The sequence below is a fragment of the Tamandua tetradactyla genome, chromosome 12 (genome assembly GCF_023851605.1).
Source record: "Tamandua tetradactyla isolate mTamTet1 chromosome 12, mTamTet1.pri, whole genome shotgun sequence".
Classification (NCBI taxonomy): Eukaryota; Metazoa; Chordata; class Mammalia; order Pilosa; family Myrmecophagidae; genus Tamandua; species Tamandua tetradactyla.
The window spans coordinates 30,721,651-30,733,642 of NC_135338.1; the positions used below are offsets into that span (position 1 = coordinate 30,721,651).

Sequence of the window (11,992 nt, forward strand, 5' to 3'; positions counted from 1 at the left end):
CATCAGGGTTCTTGAACCAGTGTGTATCTTCAGGTAATGTTGCTGTGACTCAGGTTAAAATGTCTCATTATTCATCTCTAGCCAGAGTATCAGGATCCCTGGCACAAATCATCCAGATCTGCTTGTTCTGTTTAGGAGGAGTCAGTGAGGAGTGGGAAAGTGGTGGTGGTGGAAAATGAACCCAGATTAAATTTACTTTTTGGGTTAGGGTACAAATCAGAGTAGTTTGGAGTTTCCCAAAGTCATTTATCATTATACATGTTTATCATTATATACGTCATTTATCATTATACAGGTTTCCTTTTTAGCTTGGTAGCCTTTCATTAAATGCTCCCATCTCATCCTAGAAAAACTGATTTCCCTTGTCACAGGTTCATGATATAAGCTGTAGTTCCAATTTACCTGCTTCGAATCCAAATCAGGACAGCATTCACAGTTCTAAGTTTATCTTTTTATTCACACTGTATACTTCCTAGGACTCTTTTGTTTAAAGGTAAAAATAAAAAATGGGAAATGTGGGGAAAAAACTGGAATTAAATGAAAAGCTGAACATTTTCTAGTTACCTCCCTAACAGTGTGATTGAGGGCAAGTCATTTTTAAATCTCCAAATGATAAATAAGATTTCTGGAGTTCCTTTAGATCATAAAATTTGTGATTACAGGGTCAGTTGTTTTTACTATAACACATCCATTTTTCTTGGTTTAAACCTCCATTTTTCAGCAGCTTAAGGTCTAGGAATTAAGTCAGAACTGTTCTGAAAGAAGAAAGGCAGGGTTTGGTATAGTTGGTAGGAATCAAGTAATATGGTTCTTAAGCTTTGGGCTTTGTTTGGTTGTGGAATGGGGAGCTATTTCTTTTTTCTCTAGGAGTACTTAGCTTCTCAGAGAGTCTATGCCTCAGTTTCCCAACATGGTTTAATGGAGAACCAAACAGAGCAAAATTATGCCTGAAATGATCATAATAACATTATGGCTGGCACTTTAGAATCCTGATGTGACAAAAATCAAACTTATAATCTGGCAAATTAGGAGTTATCTTTGGTTTTCATGGTATAAAAGTAATATTTGTAATGTTGAAATGCTAATGATCCTTAAATAACAGACTCAGTTTTGAATTTCAAGCGATTTGATTTTTATAACTTTGACCTACACAAAACTTTTCATAAGCACATTATGTAAAGCAAGTGTGATGTATCTTGACTGAGAAATAAACATTCCTCAAACTTTGGAAAATATTTCAGAATCTCCAGATGAAAAGTACCTAGATGAAAATGCCCTCTGCCTGATGCTGTAACAAATATTCCCTGTCCCTCATTTACTCAAGGGCTAAACTTATTCCAAACTGGCCAGAGATTGATTACTTTGGAAATGACTAAAATGACCTCAAAATAACAATAAATGACAGAATATGCAAAGTCACAGTATATAGCATTAACTTAAAATTTCATCTTAAACTGCTGGCTGAAACACTAATTAAAATCTGAAAACAAAGCTAAGTGGTAGATTCTTTGTTGCCTCCTGCAGGTAAGCATGGAACTCGGCTCTTTCACTTACTGTTTAATAATAATAATAGGTATTTAATCTTTTTGCTGATACAGTCTCCTTTGCTTTATTATGCTGTTTATTCTGTGAGTTTTTGATTATTTGTTATAAGAAATGTCATTTTGCGGCTGCATTTTTCATCTTATGTCATAAAATCCAAGGCATCTCATCAATTCAACTGCTTTGTACTTGTAACAAACTGCTGTAGGCAAGGATAAAAGTTTTTTCTTAATAATAAACGCAATACAGAAAGGCATGGCAACAAATAAGACTGTGATTCTAGGTAAAAACTTATTATATGAAAATCTTTATCTAAATTAGGGGCCTTGCAATGGGATTCTTAATTGTACAAGAAAAATCACAAGATGCCTTTAAATAGCAAGTGTATCCTAAGCATTTGAAACATGAATTTAATCTATAAACAGTTTACCCAGGGTTTTAAACTGGTGAAAAATCTAAATTCTTTAAAATAGAAATATAAAAGCATTCACAGTAGCTAACCATTATTGTAGATACAGAAATGCAAAGGGCATTTTCTTTTGCATTGCTCTTGAATTATAAATTTGTTTATTTTTCCTTAATAACGTTCACTATAGAAAGAGCTCTTTTTCTTGCTCTGCTTACATAAAAGTATCTGGAACAATTTTTGTGGCACAGATGTTGGAAACTAAGGACAGAATTCAGACTTAAGCTTTTTACCCATCCCAATCCCCCATCCGCATGCCCTTAGCCAATATTAAGCAGTTTAAAGGCCAAAAATCACATAAAATGATGTGACAAAGAAGGTGGCAGCATTAGGGACAAGGGTGAGGCTGTTTTGTACCATAGAGAGCTACCAGCTGACATTTTCCAGAGTTTTTTTTTTAACAATAGTCATTCTTTAAGGTTCTCTTTTACTAATTAACAGATTAAAATATGTTGACTCCCTCCAGACTCCAAATGCTTTTAAAAGAGTGAAAAAGCACTCCAACCTTTCCTTCCAGATACCCTGAGAGAGAAGTCCTTGTTGGCACCCCGAGGATGAGTCATTCATGAGCCCTGGGAAAGCTAATGTCTGACTTCAAAGGGAAGCATCAAAAGAGACTTTATCACCTATTCTGGTACTGAACAGAGATTTTGCAGACTGCAGTGACCCCGAGTGAGTGATGACTGGGTACCTTATGCTTCCTCAATAATTCTGAAAAAAAGAGTGATCAATCACTAGTTTTATGTATAGGTTTGGGTGTTCGGAATTCCCGGAGTGCTATGTTGAACACATACAGGTAACTTGACTCCTCCCCTTTTCACAGCCCCTCTCCCACCTTGTCCCCTTCTTTGTCTGCCCTTTCAAGTATAATAGGTGACCCTCCACCAGCAAGCGCAGTGAGCAAAGGGGATCCAGCTCTTCCATGCTTTCCTGAGAAGTTTGGGGTGGGAATATTTCTTCTTGTCTTTTCCCTTTAGAGAGAGAAGTCCTCCTTTTCTTCATATGTTCATTTGCTTACAGTTAGTTGAGATTTGTGGCAAGTTTTCCAGAATAGAAGTTGCCTGTTGGAGTTGGCTGACCAAGTAGCAGCGACTGCTGGGCAGTGAAGCAGCCCATGCCCTCTGGACAGCTCTGTTGGAGACCATATACGAAAATAGAACTCTGACTCACAACTTGCAGCCACCAGCCCAGGAAGCCAAACCACAATTCCTGTAACCATTGGTCCAAAATGGCCAGCATTTGATCAGTAATTGACAGCTCCCCTAAATTTTGCCTCCATTTCCAACTTAGGACCAACTAGAGAAAGCCAGATACATCTCTCCAACCAATCCTCCAGGAATGGTAAGTTAGCCCACTTCCATCTTTCCATGCCAATAGCCTCAAATCAGGGCATCCTTGACATCTTCCTGTCTTTCCAATTTCAAGCTTTGCTGCCTATCTACCTGCCTTTGAAACTCTACCAAATTCAAGTGATAGTGGCTGACTCCCTTGCTATAGCAAGCTCTGTATAAAAAGCCTTTACTTATTCTCATTTGGTTGGGTCTTCATTTATTTCCACATCTTTTGGTTGAGGGAGAAAACCCCTGTGTGGGGCCTCCACAGAAATCTAGTTCCCTGTCTCCAAGCCACTTGCTCCTGAGCACAGGAAAGTGCAAAATTAGATTTACTGTGTCCAGTCCTATTTGTCGCATACCTTCTCAAAGGTTCTCTATGCTCCCGCAGGGCCTTTGGTTAGGTGGTGGTGCTCACTTTCCACAAAGGAGAACTGTGTTGACTTAGTGTCCTGTCTGTGAGTCCTTGGTCATCATGAGCACTTTTTGTCTCATTATGAATTTGAATTCCTTCAGGCCTTTTGGGTGAGTGCTGTTTAGACAATCGAAACAACTGCAAAATATAGAAAACACTTGAGTTCTCTGATTTGTGTGTGGCTGTCATTAAATCAGAGCATTTGATTTTATTTCTGTGTGTAGCCAATTCCATGGGGGAACATTTTGACCTGGTGTGACTGATGCAGTTGAGTCAATAAGGAAAACGATGCTTTTGTTGGCTTGTTTTTTAAACAACTAAGTAATGTACAAAATGAACCCAACCTACCACTACCACCACTCCATTTAAACCCCTATCCCTGACTCCGCACCCTGTCATCTGTCATCTTGTCCCTCAGCTTCAGCCCATCCCACCACTGGGAAATGAGTGACATGAAGCTGGGGGGTGCATATGGGTTTCATGCATTAATTGGGAGTGAAAACGTTGAGTGCCTAATTTTTGGAAAGGCTTTATTTAAAAGCCCCCAAGTCAAAACAGCACTGTTAAAATTGCCTTAACAAAATGTCCTGTACCATTGTGTTTTCCTATTGAAAGAGACTGCTATGAACTGTATGGGTATCCCAGGTGACAGTCTTGAGAATGCAAAGTTGAAATTCAAGTGATGGGGAAAGTGAAAAAAAAAAAAAACTTTGGATATGACATCATTGCCTAGTAAGCTACATTGAGATAGATGGGCAAAAATAGCAGTATTATTAAAAAATCAGGAATTCTTACCTGTACTTTGAAATTAGTATGTAAAGGAACATTTTGTTCACTACACTAAATCTTCATCTTTAATTTTTAAAATATAAGATTTATGTCACATAAGTATAGCCTGAATACATTTTAATATTTAATTGTTTACTTTTTTCTTAAACTGCAATTTTAAAACAAGCAGTAATTCTTAAACAAGGTTTCATCACTTGAGGGAACAAAAATGTTTTGTAGTAGAAGACAGTAATGGTTTAAAAATGTAAGGTAATGGAAAAAATGGTATTCAATTAAAGTTTCAGCAGTTTCAGCAGACTTCTAACACAGGACACAATTAACCAGAGCTTTTTTTTTTTTTTAATTAAGCTTTTTCTGTTGAGTTAGTTGTAGGTCCCCAGGCAGTTGCAAGAAATGATGCTGGGGTCTTACATTACGCTTGTGATGATTTGGAGCTGTATGTAACCCAGAAAAATAGGCTTGTAAGCCTATTCTGTACCTGAGAGTATGATGAACCCATTGTAAGTAGGAACTTTTGATAAATTTTCTTCAGTTAAGGTGTGGCCCAGCTCAATCAGGATATGGTTCTTAATCCTATCTCTGGAGTCCTTTACAAATGGAGTGAAATTCAGACAGAGAAAGTGACAAGAAGCAAGAAGCTGAACATCAGCAGAACCCAGAAGAGAAGGGAGAGATTGAGAGACACGGCCACGTGCCTTGCCATATGACAAGCTAAGGACCAAGGATCTCCAGCAGCCAGCCAGTGGTACAGCCTTCAGGAAGAAAGCATTGCTCTGATGATGCTTTGATTTGGACTTTTCCCCAGCTTCAAACTTTGAATAAATTCCCATTGTTTTCACCCGACCCATTTCATGGTATTTGCTGGAACAGCCTAGAAAATGAAAACACCCTGTACCCAGTCTTCTTAAATGATAATATCTTGTGAAACTATGGTACTTTTTCACAAGCAGAATATATTGACATTAATACAGTCAGGATACAGGAGGGTTCATCAACACAGTCATCCTTCCCAGTGCCTGTTACAGCCATGTCCTGCCCCCATCTATGACCCCTGAAAACTACTAACCTGTTTTCCATTTCCATGATTTTATCATTTCAAGAATGTTATACAAATTGGATCATTCAGTATGTAATCATACAGTATGAACAGTATATTAAAATAAGAAAGAGCTTTTTATCTCTTTAGCATAACTCACTCAAGATTCATCCAGGTTGTTGGGTATAGTGATAGTTGGCTTGTTCCTTTTTATTGCTTAGTGTGTACCACAGTTTGTTTAACCATTCACTCATTGAAGGACATTTAGGTCACAGACTTTTTAAAAACACAGTTACTGGAATGCTTAAGGCTAGGTTTTATTACCAAGTATTTATGGGGACAAATGTAAAGTTAAAGACTTGGAGTTATTTAGGGCTAAAACAAATGTTATAAACTATGGCAGTCTAGCTCAAAGTAGTTTGATTAACTAAATGTTGTGTATTTATGGTATTTCATCAAATTTAAATTTGTTTTTGGCCAATATCTATCAAAAGAATTTGCAAAAGTTAAATTATGCCCATGTTTCATTTCTATTCTTGCCCCTCGACAAGTATTCAATATGCGCTACAAATATTTGCTTTTATTAAGCATTGCTCACACATCACATTCTGTTTGTTGAACCTGACAATGTGATGGTATATGATTGTGTTGATTCTTTTGTTGCCAAGCCCAATTGTTGGATGTTTTAAAAACATTAAATTTCATTTTGCACTTGGTGTCCCTGATGAAGAGATTTAGTTAAACAAATGTTCCCTAATGAACAAAATGCCAGCACAGACTTAAGTCGTGAATTTTACAGTTTATTGATAGATGGTAGGTAATGGGTTGAGGGTTGTTCAAAGACTTGTAGTTATGGTGGTAGGAAGTATAAAAAGTATGTTTTCTGCTCCTTGGAATCCCCACCACCCCCACCACCCCCCACAAATTATGCTTATATCTATCTGCTCATGCTTCATGGTCCCTGGCAAGGATGAAGAAATAGAATGACTGATGTCTCATCTGCCTAGCAGATTGTTCTAATAATGGTCATTTGTGGATATTGCTTTTAATATGATTCACAGAATTTCTAGAGGCAAACACTTTTACAACTGAGAGCAAAATGTCACCTACTTTGTAAATTTTTCCTGAAAGGTAAAATTCCATTATATTCCTACTTTTTCCCCTTATAACAATCTTTTGGAAATACTGTTAGCCCCTTGGGCTTTATTTTACAGTGGGAGATGATGAAGTGGAAAGAAAGACCAGGTTGGTCTGGGAAAGCTCAAGGAGGTTTGAATAGAATCTTGCTTGCTTGGAAGTGGGGAATCTAAAGAAGGAAATACTATTGGAGAATAAAAGGGTTGACAGCTCTATTAAAGATGGGAAATAAATGAATGAAATGATTAGGCTAGGAACTCTCTGAAAGCAAGACTTTTCTTTCATCTGTGCCCTTAGTACTTAGACTCTAACTCAAAGTAAATGTTCAATAAATATTTGTTTAATGAATAAACAAATGTAAGCAGAAACAAACTGTACTAATCAGAGTTCTCCAGAGAACAGAACCAATAGAATTTCTGTGTGTGTGTGTGTGCACGCACACACATAAGGAAATTGAATTGAGGAACCATAGGGGCTGGTGAGTTTGAACTCCGTAGGGCAGGCCACAGGTTGGAAACTCCAGTAATGATTACGTTGAAGTCCTTAATCCAAATTCCCCAGGGAGAGCTGGCTGGCTGGACATTCTAGCAAGAGCCAATCTTTAAGTTGCTCAAGAAGCCATTCTTTTGCTGAAATTCTCAGTTCTGAATTTTAGACTCCCAGCTGGTTAGATGAAGAAAGTACCCATATTGTTGAGGACAGTCTCCTTTGTTGGTTGTATATACAATAAACTGAGGTTAATTAATGTGAAATTGGAATAGTAAATAGCTGTTTTAGTTTATAAAAGCTGCCAGAATGCAATATACCAGAAATGGAATGGCTTTTAAAAAGGAGAATGCATTAAATTGCAAGTTTTTAGTTCTAAGGCTGTGAAAATGTCCAAATTAAGGTCAGGCTATAAAAATGTCCAAACTAAGGCATCTAGAGAAAGATACCTTGGTTCAAGAAGGCCAATGATGTTTGAGGTTTCTCTCTCAGCTGGAAAGACACATGGCAACATCTTTTAGCTTTCTTTCCAGGCTTCTTCAACAGCTTCCCTGGGGATTTTTGCTTTATGCATCTCCAAAGGTTTCAGGCTGTATGGATTCTGTTGGTTCTAAAGCTTTTTCCACAATGGTTTCCTCTTAAAGGACTCCAGTAAGCAACCCTACCTTGACCGGGTGGAGATGCATCTCCATGGAAACCATCTAATCAAAAGTTAACACCCACAATTGGGTGGTTCACATCTCCATGGAAACAATAAAAAGCTCCCACCCAGAATATTGAATGAAGATTAAAGAACTTGACTTTTCTGGGGGTAGGCAACAGATTCAAACTGGCACAATAACTTTAGTAATACTTAAACTTCCATTTTACTTGGTATACTGTAAAGAAGAAACAAAAAGCAACTGAGGGGCAGGCCATGGTGGCTCAGCAGGCAGAGTTCTCACCTGCCATGCCAGAGGACCCGGGTTCAATTCCCAGTGCCTGCCCATGTTTAAAAAAAAAAGCAACTGAGTCAGACTGACTGCCAGAGATTCATTTCTTTCAGTGCTGATAAAGGTTCTCTTGCTATAATAAAACAACCAAACTGATGTCAGCAAGTCTGCTACTCTTCATCAGAAAACCACAAGCATTGTGATTCCTAATTGATGGACTAAGATCCAAAGGCACCCCTCACAGCTCAGGTAGCTCACATTTCTCTTGCAACTTAAATTTCCTCAATGTCCTCCATTTCTCCAACATCCTCCCTTATAAATTGCCTCTTAGAACGCAGCCCTTTTAGCAGTAACTTTCTTTTAATTCTGCTCCAGATTTGTGTATTTTAGCTCAATAAACTTCTTCATACTTTGGCTTTCAGAATCTCTTGTCAGCATCAGCATTACAAATCTCATCTATGAAATATCTTCCCAGTAACAAATATGCCAATATTTGACCACATAACCGGACACCATTCCACAATGTCCAAGTTGACACATGAAATCAATTACCCTGCAAACTGGAATGATTTTGATGCTGTTGTTATTAAAGATGCCTTTCACAGACTGTTTCATAACCACCACCCTGGTTGGGTTGGATATCTATAGCTGTATAACAAATGACTCCAAGCTTAGTGGCTTATAACAACCACCAATTTGTCTGATAGAGTTCTGGAGTCGACTGGGGTCAGTTGGGCAGTTCTTGGTCACCCTTGAACTCTCTCCTGTGATTAAATGGCAGCTTTTGGAAGCTCCACTTGGCTGCAGAGATGTGTGGGTCTCTCTCCCTCTTTATGTGATCTCAAGATCTCTCCTCTTTATCAGCCCTTCCAGCTGGACTTCTTACATAGTGGCTCAGAGCTCCCCAAAAGTGCAAAAGTATAAGCTTCCAGGCCTTCCGACAGCTCAGGCCTGGGTGCCGTTGTAACTGATGCCCTGCTGGCAATAGTGCCAGCTAAATTCAATCCAGGTTCGATAGTCTCAAAATTAAAAGAATTTAGAGACAAGAGGGCCAGTAGGAATAAGCAGTAAAGTTTATTAAAAAGAGAGAGGACATGTTAGAGAGGTTAACATGGATGTGCTCAAGGGAGGGACATGAACAGAGTGGAGTTGGCTAGTTTGTTTATAGGAAAGTTTCGTTGGTAGTATGTTTCCATAGTAACCTTTGAATACTAGGTGTCTTCTTCTAGGAGCAGGTAGCCAGCAGAATTCGTGGTTTGCTGTCGCATACCTAAAATTTGTCTTTGGGCAAATGGTTAACAATCTTTATGACTCTGTGCTTCTTAACTAAGTTTGCTTTGGGACCAGAATTTTATAAGCTTTTATGGTTTGGGGAGGTCGGGGTCTTCAGGAAAATTTTTGTCTCAAGAAACTTGCAGCTCTGTATTGGTTCCTTTGGAGCTAGATAAGAAACAAGGGATTTGCAGTTGCCTGTTAACTCTTTCAGAGCTGAATAGGAAACCAGGTCCTATTTTATCCTGCTTCACTGTCACAGCACTGCTTCTTCTACCTTCTTTTGATTAAGCAATCATGGGACCAGCCCAGATTCAAAGGGAGACGAAGTAAACTCCATTCTTTGGGGAGGAGGATAAAAAATTGTGACCACCTTCAGTTCACCACACTGTTCCTCACTGTTGCTCCAAAGACCCAAGCTGCCTTGTTCCCATAAGCAAAGTAGATGGAATTTTAAAAATGACGACTCTCCTATTACTTGGCAAATGACCCTACCTGTGTATTTCCATTGCCATTAGAGTAGCCCCCTGGCAAGCTGATGCTCTGCCTCATACACACATGCCAGATACATAAATGGATTTACAAGAGAAGTTTGTTGACTTGAAGGGGGCAAGGGGGTAGCACAGTGGCTGGGGAGGCCTCCTAACTCTTGGCAGCTACTCCCCTGATGCCTGAGAGTACTACTCTCGTTTCCCTAGGCTTGACAATCTCCATCATTACCCTCCTTGGGCCCTTTGGGTTCGGGTCACCCAACCTTGGCTCAGACCTTTTATTTTTTCCTTTTGTATTCTTTTGCTCATAGTCTATTCTCTTGGGCCAGATTCCTAGCCCCCTGACCCAATAATCTTATTCTGGCCTCTCTTATATTTTTCTCTTATCCAGTCTTGCTAACAAGGCACTCTAGTGTTTAATTTTGACTTTTTGGCATCATTATCTGACCAGACCTGGCTTAGAGGTTGCTCTTGGGACTACTGGCTGGAGTCATTTTTTCTTTTTAGGGTTTCACAGTCCACATTCGTTTCTTAAAGAAACTCTCCTCTTTGCCCTGGGAAGAGCCTTATTGTCTGGGAACAGTATTTTTAGATATTTTTATTTTTAATAATATAAAAGTTATAAAAATAACTTTTAAATATTCAGATGTTCAAAAATGCTTAATGTTCACACATCTGGAATTATTTTTTAGAGAGGGGCATTTTCAGATAAGCTACCAGTGGCAACTCAAAATATGAAATTCCAGATGCCCCTTTGGGTTCAACAGTAGTCTTTAAAAGATGGTTTTATCCCCTTCTCTCTCACCCAGGGTTGCTGTGTTAGTGAAATCCTCAAATGCAAGGAAATTTTTATATCCCTCCCACATCCCTGAGCCACAGAGGAGTTTAGCCTCAGGCAACAACCAACTAACTGTGCCTTGAAGATAATTCTCTGAAGAGTTAATTAAGATAGACTGAATAATTTAAAGTGCCTTTTTTGTGTGTGAATTAAATAGAGACAAGACTTTCTCGGGTCAAGGATGAAAGCATCCCCTCCCCCTTTATGTCAGTTCTAACCTCTACTTAATAAATTTTAAGAAAAGCGAACTTGCTTCATAGATTTGATATGGTTGTCTGTTTTTGAGTCCTTACTATGAACCCCACATTGAGCTGGGCTCTGTGGAAGTTTGAGGTATGATTATAAAGTAAGATCATTTAAAATAAAAAAAAAAATGTTTGGTAAAATTTTGGGGCAATCTTCTAACCCCACCTCAGAGTCCACTGTCTTTTTGAACTTCTCTTCAGGATCAGTGACACCATAGAACCTTTTGCATAACTATCTTTAGACATTGTCTTGTAATTGTTCAACAGCCTCTCTTACCCATGGAACCTGAGCCACTTGGAGGTGGGAATCATTGACTTTTTTTTGCTATATTTAGCCTTAACAGTTCAAAGAATGAAGACAATACTCATTTTGTTGCCTATATTCTGTAATTTATTACATGCCAATTATTTGCTGCTGCATTTCTGCGTAATACTCTCTCTTCCCTAGGGCCGCAGGCCCATCCGTTAACACTTTGAGGAACATTTTGAAAAAGTCCTTGACTGTGGTTGTGGTTTACTATTCTCTAAGTTTGTGAGCACATCTCTGTCAAAGGTTTCTTGAAGCTGAGGCATGCTTTGCTTATATCCTTTTCTATGTCATGCTCAGCCTGGACTGTCAGCTTCTGACCAACTCATTGAGGATAGATTTGGCTTTATTAATTTTAGAATCTTTAGCAGTGCTTGCTCATAGAGCATATTGAATAAAAAGGTGTTCAGCATTGGACTAAAAGAAGTGTGTGTCACCCAGTGTTCATATCCCTGTGGTTTATAATTCAAAGCCATGTTTTTGTGGTGCTTATTTAAAATATGATTGACTGCAGCACACTGGGGAGGTTTCCTCTGAGGAAAAAGCACCTGGAGGAAGAAAGAGAAGCAGAGATGTTTCCATATTACTTATTGGCCAGCTACAGTATTCATCTCTGTTTCTGAATCATCTTGTAGAGTCCTTTGCTGCCCTGGCTACATTTCTTTCATTCTTAAATTTCAAGATTTTTGGTGGTGCTTCTTCTCC

General features: G+C 38.7%; 1 protein-coding gene across 7 annotated transcripts in view; it reads left to right on the plus strand.

Moving 5' to 3' along the window:
- The window catches only part of RGS6 (regulator of G protein signaling 6), a 658,535-nt gene that overhangs the window by 215,811 nt on the left and 430,732 nt on the right, over positions 1-11,992 (plus strand). The window contains exon 2 of one of the 7 annotated variants that reach the window (XM_077122914.1): positions 2,526-2,680. The exons of the other annotated variants lie outside the window; for them this stretch is intronic. The gene's annotated coding sequence lies outside the window, so the exon portion shown is untranslated. The remainder of the gene's footprint in view (positions 1-2,525; positions 2,681-11,992) is intronic. 7 annotated transcript variants of the gene reach the window in all.